At 42.3% G+C, this 8,521-nt stretch overlaps 1 non-coding gene across 1 annotated transcript; it reads right to left on the reverse strand.

Annotated features, from left to right (window-relative positions):
- Nucleotides 1–4,356: 4,356 nt before the first annotated feature.
- Nucleotides 4,357–4,428, reverse strand: TRNAW-CCA (transfer RNA tryptophan (anticodon CCA)). Its single transcript has one exon. It is a non-coding gene; the product is annotated as a tRNA-Trp (tRNA).
- Nucleotides 4,429–8,521: the final 4,093 nt, after the last annotated feature.

Consider the following 8,521-nt stretch of genomic DNA (forward strand, 5'->3'; position numbering starts at 1 on the left):
CCAGGACTTCTTTATATTTTCCTTGCGATCCTGCACCTCCTAGGCTGCGCTACGCTCAGTAGCAGGGACTGGATGGGATTCTTTTAAAGCGGGAGATCCATTGTCTCGCCTACTGACGATGGATGATACAACCTCGCTCAAGATGGTGACCCTTTCGCTCGTCGATGCGCTCCAATCAGGAGGAGAGAAGCGAGGGACTCCTTTCGAAGGAGAAGCTCCCTCGGAAGACTGTACTCCCTTTCTGTCACCACAGACAGACGGGCCTAAGCCACAGACAGATGTACGTAGACCATTATTCAACCCCGTCCGAAGTGACGTAATTTTTTCGACCTGTTTCGGCAGCTCAATGGCTTTCCGATATCCCCCCCCCCCCCACCTCCCCCCTCCCTCCCCTCCCCCCCGCGCGAAATGAAAATGCCTGGCCCATAAATGATCGTAAATTTGTTTTCACATCAAGCGATCTTTTAACTTGTGTCACTCCGGTGGAAGCTGCGAGTCGTGTCATTATTATCATCATCGCTCTACCTAGCGAATGGTCGCTCATGATGTCAAAAGTCGAGAGCTTGATCGTTGACGAAATACAGTCGTTTGTTGTGATTTTTTTTTGGGGGGGTTGTATTTTATTTTTTTTTTCTGTCTTTTTCATTTCACGCGCGAAATGTCTAAAGCAGAGGCGGGAAATCGAACAGTCCAGTAAGTCGCCGATGTAGATCAAGGAAACTTCATTTCTGTGTGAAAAAAAGATATATATATATATATATATATATATATATATATATATATATATATATATATATATATAGAGAGAGAGAGAGAGAGAGAGAGAGAGAAAGGTCCTCCGCCCAACCCGTGCCCCTCATTGGCTCCATCTTTATGTAGTAAGACGTTGGTGTCTTCGCTCTTATCGCCGTTCCGTAGTAGATGTTATCTCGTCCCCCCGGTCGCCCTAGCTGTGAGAGGAACCACCCAGTAATGATCGATTCTGAGCAGGAGAGACGCCTGGCGGAGGGTCGGCTCTTGACGGGGGAGGTTATCGAAGACCTGATGGTCTTCGGTGTGTCAGTGTGTCAGTGGGATTCTTCAAGAGGGCACACAAGGGTCGTACCACTGGGTTCAAGGCTCTCACCGTCGCGCACACAAGGGTCGTGCCACCGTACCTGTGTTTTTCTCTAATTAATTTTTCTCCCCGACCCTCTCTCTCTCTCTTCCTTTTGTAAACACACACACACATATATACAAATACTCACTTGCGCCCCTGTTGGTGGCGGGGAGGATTGCAGGTCGCTTACTAGAGCCGTGGCCAGAATGATACCTGTAGAAGAGGGAAGAGGGGAAGAACATAACAGTGGACAGATTAGGATGATTGAAGAGAAGTGATGGATTGTGCATTTGATTACACGAAAACCTTTTTGAATCCATTCTTCGTAATATATTCCCATCTTCATTCTCGTTTCAGTTCAGGGAGGTACAAGGAGGCTGCGTAAACTTCTCCATATAACTTCAGCATTTTGTTCTGAGGGCGTCGTAGTGCGTCAAAATAAGATGTTAAGATCTGTAAACCCCATCTGTTAGAGTAGTCCCACCTAAAAATATTCTAAGGCCTTGAGAATGAAACATTAGTTCTACAATTTGAATCTCCCCAACACACACACACACACACACACACACACACACACACACACACACACATACACATACACACACGCACACAAAACCTTCCTAGAGATGTTAAAAGGAATTCAAAGCTTTGGAAAAAGAAGGATTAAGAAACATAGCTTTGGTAAATACGTAAGATGAAATGTGTATGATTATGCTCAGGTGTTTTGTTATCAGGTGCAGAGCAGAGCCGAAACTTGAAAGTGTATCCTGAAACCATTTTTAATGACTGATGGACAGATGTATACATGTATACATGCCCAGACTTACAGACAATCGCACAAATGAACACACAAACAAGACCCCATCCAGTTGCCCTCCATTTTCCATCGCATCAGACCAAGTTGACTGAAGTCTTCATCAACCATTATTTTCTGCCAGGTGGCCTCTCTCTCTCACTCGAAACTTTCTTCTTCACAGAGAAGCCCATACAAGAGTGATTGGTCTCGCTGTTCTTTTAGGATTTGTACGCCTCCTGTGGCCGAGGTGCGCCATTATTCACTGTGTGGTCGCATCAGAATTACCCGACAAGACCCTAAATCATTTTTCTTCCTTAGAAATTAATTACGTTCTTGAAAAAAAAAAAAAAATAAGAGGAGAATCGATCAGAGTGATGTGGAAACTAATTTCATTTAATATCTTGGGGAATTTTTTTTTTCTTTTTTTTTTTCTTTGCGATGGCCTGGCTTTTCGCTCTTTTGAGGGATGGGTCGAGCACAAGGGTATGTAATCATACCCACCAGTCCTACTGTCATAGTTAAGTAGTTAAGTGGTTGATGAGTGTCAGGCGTCTAATGTTAACCCTTCGAAAAGCACACAGACAGACAGACAGACAGACAGACACACACACACACACACACACACACACACACACACACAGTTCACACAGTCGGTCATCAAAAAGAATTGCCCAGTTCTGACAGTCGCTCCAAACAGATGAACTGCACCACTGGACTAATTTCCCACCGAAATATGCGAGGTAGAAAGATGTATCTCCTTAGCATTTTACCACTGAAATATCTTACACGAGGAGACGATAGCAGGTCGTGGTTCTGTAGATAACACTAGATACAACAAGGGGCCACACATTGCCTGAGTTTTCTACATGATCTCCTAACATAGCAGAGAACATATGCCATTTGCCCTGTAAGTGATCCCTGATCACATCATTGAACATATGAACGTCTAGATTATCTCCTATCACGGTATTGAACATACGTCATTTCTCTCCACATAATCCCTTATCATAGCGGTGAACATATGCTTGTGCCATGTAGATAATGTCTTTGACATTTGCCACATACTGTTACCCTCGTAGAGATATACTCTTATCATAGCAGTTAACATATGCTTTGACCCTCAATATATATATATATATATTTCGTTTGGGAGAAGAAAGATCGGACGAAAATAATGATAGAGAGAAAAAAAAACAAAGAAAACAGGAACAGGAGCGTTTCATTTCATTCCATTCCCCTCTGGTTCATCCCGGGGAAACAAGGAATGGAGAGGGGGGGGGGGGGCAGACGAGGTACGTACTTCAAAAAAAAAGTTTGGCACGAGCGTCGCCCGCCGTCCATCTTCTTTGGTCTTGAGCACCACATGCAATTGCTCCCCTGGTGGCTGGGTCGACCACGATGATGCGTCTCTCGGTTTTGGGGGGGGTTCCTCTCCCCCCCTTCCCCTCCTGGGGGCAGTAACTCCCACCTTCCCCCCCCCTCTCTCTCTCTCTCTCTCTCTCTCTCTCTCTCTCTCTCTCTCTCTCTCTCTCTCACTCTCTCTCTCTCTCTCTCTCTCTCCTGTGTCTATACTTGGGTGCTCCAGCCTCGTAGTTGCTCCTCAGTGGGTCAAGTTTGACGCACGAACTCGAACTCCTTGTTCCTCTTCTTCTTCTCTTCCTCCTTCTGCAAGCCCTGCATGGGGCTTCCTCATGGGGGGGTGTCCTCCCCCAGAACTTCTTCCTCTTTCATGGACTACTGAAGTCTCAGGGGACCACTCTCTCTCTCTCTCTCTCTCTCTCTCTCTCTCTCTCTCTCTCTCTCTCTATCCTTGTGACCACAGTTAATTCTTTTTCCCTACCAGTTTTCGCTGAACAAGATCTCTTGCCAAGTCCCCTTCTATCGCTTCTGTTCCCTCGTTAGAACCGTGTCATGCACTTGACAGGTAGATATACGCGAGAGGTAGATATACGCGAGAGGTAGATATACGCGAGAGGTAGATTTCTCGACATATCTACCCGGACCATCACCTTGACCAGAGCGTGCCTAATCATACACGTAACATTCACTAAATGAGTTTTTGACTCGATTTCCGTATTGAAGGAAGTCTTACCCCTACATGGGGGTATATTTTCTTTAATAAAACGTTCTTTATGAGAAAATCAAAACGTGATAATGTATCGAAAACATCTATCAACGATTACGTTGTCTTCACGAGGCAATGTTTTTTTGTACTGATTATGTAATTGTTTTCATGCCATACTTATATTTCATTTTTTTTGTCGATATCTTGCGCTACATTGCGCCTCCCTCCTCCGTCTGGGACCCTCTCACGTGAACAGAGAGTCGTATGGTTGATGCTGTTGCCACAAGTGTGTGTGTGTGTGTGTCTGAGAAGCTTGTCTCTGAGGCACTCATGTTCTGGCTGTGTTCCTCCGATTTCCCGTATCACTTGAAGGAGGGAAAAGGAAACACATTTTCGTGACCCCGGAGTGACTCGAACACCCAGCCTTCTGATCTGGAGTCAGACGCGCTACCATTGCGCCACGGGGCCCGCTGGTCCAATGTGTAGTCCTCGACTTCATGACCAACGGAGACGGTTCGTGATTGGTTCATCTGGCTCCAAAGGCATCTAGGGAAGGATGAGAATTATATCCATTGATGATTATACACAATTCACTTTTATTATGAGACTCACAGGATAGAAATTGAATAATACGGACTCAAAGTGATCATGTTGTTCGAACAGTCATTGTCAGATATGGATTTTATCACAGTTTCTGACGCTGGGTTCGTAAGGGGGGTTTTCAACAGAGTAATGACAGTTTATACGTCGTGGATGCAATTTAGAATATCTTTTTCCGTTTTTGATTTGAGGAGACATCTTTGGCTTATGTTTATTAGATATAGTGTTCAGAAATTTGTATTCATTTTCGTGTTTGTGAAAGGTTTTAAGATTGTAGACTCAGAGTTTCTTTTTTTTTTCTCATAATGGATGGAAGCCTTTATCACGTATAGTTAATAAGATCCAGTACCACGTAAATACAAGAGACCAGTGTCATGATGCAGCTTATAATATAAATGGGGATGGTACTCCAGTTTCGTCACCTCGTACTCCTTGTCCCATCTACTTACACGTATATCCCCTTTGTCAGCCTCTTCTCACAGGGAAAAAGAATAAAGTCGCTTGTTAACCCCATCATATTGAAGTTCTTTATTGTTCAGACTTTCAGAAAATTGATATTATTGTCCAGGTAGCTTTACATATACACCAGAACTGTGAAACAAAAAACTCTTCATCAAACGTAGTCCTGTGGCTGTGATCATGTGTACAACAATTAGGTCACCCTAGAACCTTTAGTGTTCCTGGGGGAGACGTCCTCACCCTAAGGGTTAAGTCGCCCCAGAACCACTGGTGTCCCTGGGGGAGATGCCCACACCCCAAGAGTTAAGTCACCCCAGAACCGCTGGTGTCCCTGGGGAGGCGCCCGTACCCCAAGAGTCAAGTCACCCCAGAACCGCTGGTGTCCCTGGGGAGGCGCCCGTACCCCAAGAGTCAAGTCACCCCAGAACCTTTAGTGTTCCTGGGGGAGACGTCCTCACCCCATCAGTTAAGTCACCCCAGAACCACTGGTGTCCCTGGGGGAGGCGCCCACACCCCAGCGACAGATATCACCCTTTAGTAACAACATTCCCAGTCTCGTTGAAGCTACAGATCGTGGGACGTCGCCAGTCATCGTGAAGCTCATATTTCAAGATTGAGTGAATGACGCGTAGGTGAACATACAGGTGAATACTGGTGAATAAAGCGACGTAAAAGTGGATGATGTATATAGGTCGTTGTGATTCATCGCTGATGGGAAGTGGAGAGGAAAAATCCTCTTGGCGTCCAGAGCAGAGCAGAGCAGTGTATGTTTTGACGGTGTGTTTTGGAAGGGCGTGTTTGTGTTTGTGTATGAATGCGTGATTTTATGTGTGTTTTTCACCTTTTTGGTGGGAGTTTTGTATATATATATATATATATATATATATATATATATATATATATATATATATATATATATATATATATATATATATTTTTTTTTTTTTTTCATACTATTCGCCATTTCCCGCATTAGCGAGGTAGCGCTAAGAACAGAGGACTGGGCCTTTGAGGGAATATCCTCACCTGGCCCCCTTCTCTGTTCCTTCTTTTGGAAAAAAAAAAAAAAAAAAAAAAAAAAAAAAAAAAAAAAACGAGAGGGGAGGATTTCCAGCCCCCCGCTCCCTTCCCTTTTAGTCGCCTTCTACGACACGCAGGGAATACGTGGGAAGTATTCTTTCTCCCCTATCCCCAGGGATAATATATATATATATATATATATATATATATATATATATTTCTTTTAAATATATATAAATATATATATATATTTAAATATATATATATATATTTCTTTTAATATATATATATATATATATATATCTTCTGTTTCCCATTTTAGAAAGTTAATACAAGGAGGGGAGGATTTCCGGCCCCCCGCTCCCGTCCCCTCTAGTCGCTTTCTACGACACGCGAGGAATACGTGGGAAGTATTCTTTCACCCCTATCCCCAGGGATAATATACATATATACATACACACACACACACACACACACACACACACACACATGCACATACACATACACACACACACATACATATATATACATATGAAAAAATGTAAGAACAATTTAGAAACAAACTTTTAGCTTGAAATGAATGAAAAAAAAAAATGAATGTCACATAATGGTTCAACCTCTGGCTATGGAAAAGGAGATGTACAATTTAATTCACACAAACGTCAATAGCAGTTCTCATCAATTTCACCACTGTGTCAATAAGCTTCAATGTCTAAGCTACATTTTTCTCCAACTTCACTATTTTCTTGTCAAAAACACCATGCATGAAAACTATCACTCCATTAACACAACTATAAACATTTACTTCCCCTTTAAAAGTTCTGGGGAAGTCTGTCTCGATACACTGCGGCGAGGCGACGCGACGCTGACACAATCACTGTCACAATATCACTTCTGCCTCCTCAAATCAATCACTCAGCCACAGTGCAGGCCTTCATCGTCGAAATCGGTCTTCTTCCTCATTATCTCGGAAAGCAAAAATGGGTATGTTTGAGGGAATAGTGGTTCCAACAATGCTGTATGGTTGCGAGGCGTGGGCTATGGATAGAGTTGTGCGCAGGAGGATGGATGTGCTGGAAATGAGATGTTTGAGGACAATGTGTGGTGTGAGGTGGTTTGATCGAGTAAGTAACGTAAGGGTGAGAGAGATGTGTGGAAATAAAAAGAGCGTGGTCGAGAGAGCAGAAGAGGGTGTTTTGAAATGGTTTGGGCACATGGAGAGAATGAGTGAGGAGAGATTGACCAAGAGGATATATGTGTCGGAGGTGGAGGGAACGAGGAGAAGAGGGAGACCAAATTGGAGGTGGAAAGATGGAGTGAAAAAGATTTTGTGTGATCGGGGCCTGAACATGCAGGAGGGTGAAAGGAGGGCAAGAAATAGAGTGAATTGGAGTCATGTGGTATACAGGGGTTGACGTGCTGTCAGTGGATTGAAGCAAGGCATGTGAAGCGTCTGGGGTAAACCATGGAAAGCTGTGTAGGTATGTATATTTGCGTGTGTGGACGTGTGTATGTACATGTGTATGGGGGGGGGGGTTGGGCCATTTCTTTCGTCTGTTTCCTTGCGCTACCTCGCAAACGCGGGAGACAGCGACAAAGTATAAAAAAAAAAAAAAAAAAAAAAAATATATATATATATATATATATATATATATATATATATATATATATATATTTCTTTTAAACTGTTCGCCATTTCCCGCGTTAGCGAGGTAGCGTTAAGAACAGAGGATATATATATATATATATATATATATATATATATATATATATATATATATATATATATATATATATATATATATTTTTCTTTCTTTCAAACTATTCGCCATTTCCCGCATTAGCGAGGTAGCGTTAAGAACAGAGGACTGGGCCTTTGAGGGAATATCCTCACCTGGCCCAATTCTCTGTTCCTTCTTTTGGAAAATTAAAAAAAAACGAGAGGGGAGGATTTCCAGCCCCCCGCTCCCTCCCCTTTTAGTCGCCTTCTACGACACGCAGGGAATACGTGGGAAGTACTCTTAATCCCCTATCCCAAGGGATAATATATATATATATATATATATATATATATATATATATTAGAAAGGATCACAATTTTGCGCGTGATTAAGTATATTCCTATGAGTCCACGAGGAATATGAAACAAGATAAGTTCCCATTTGCACTTTCGTGTAATAATCACATCATCATTGGAGACACAAGGGAGAAATATAACAGGTAGTTGATATACAACGAATCAACTGACTGTTATATTTCTCTTTTGTGTCTCCCCTGATGATGTGATTATTACACGCAATTGCACTTAGGAACTTATCGTGTTTCATTTTTCCTCAGGAATATATATATATATATATATATATATATATATATATATATATATATATATATATATATATATATATATATATATTTGCGACAAGTAACAGAACATAACAAATGTAGGGAAATAGTTCGAAGTATTTATTTCTCAATGGATCAA

The sequence above is a fragment of the Panulirus ornatus genome, chromosome 9 (genome assembly GCF_036320965.1).
Source record: "Panulirus ornatus isolate Po-2019 chromosome 9, ASM3632096v1, whole genome shotgun sequence".
Lineage (NCBI taxonomy): Eukaryota > Metazoa > Arthropoda > Malacostraca > Decapoda > Palinuridae > Panulirus > Panulirus ornatus.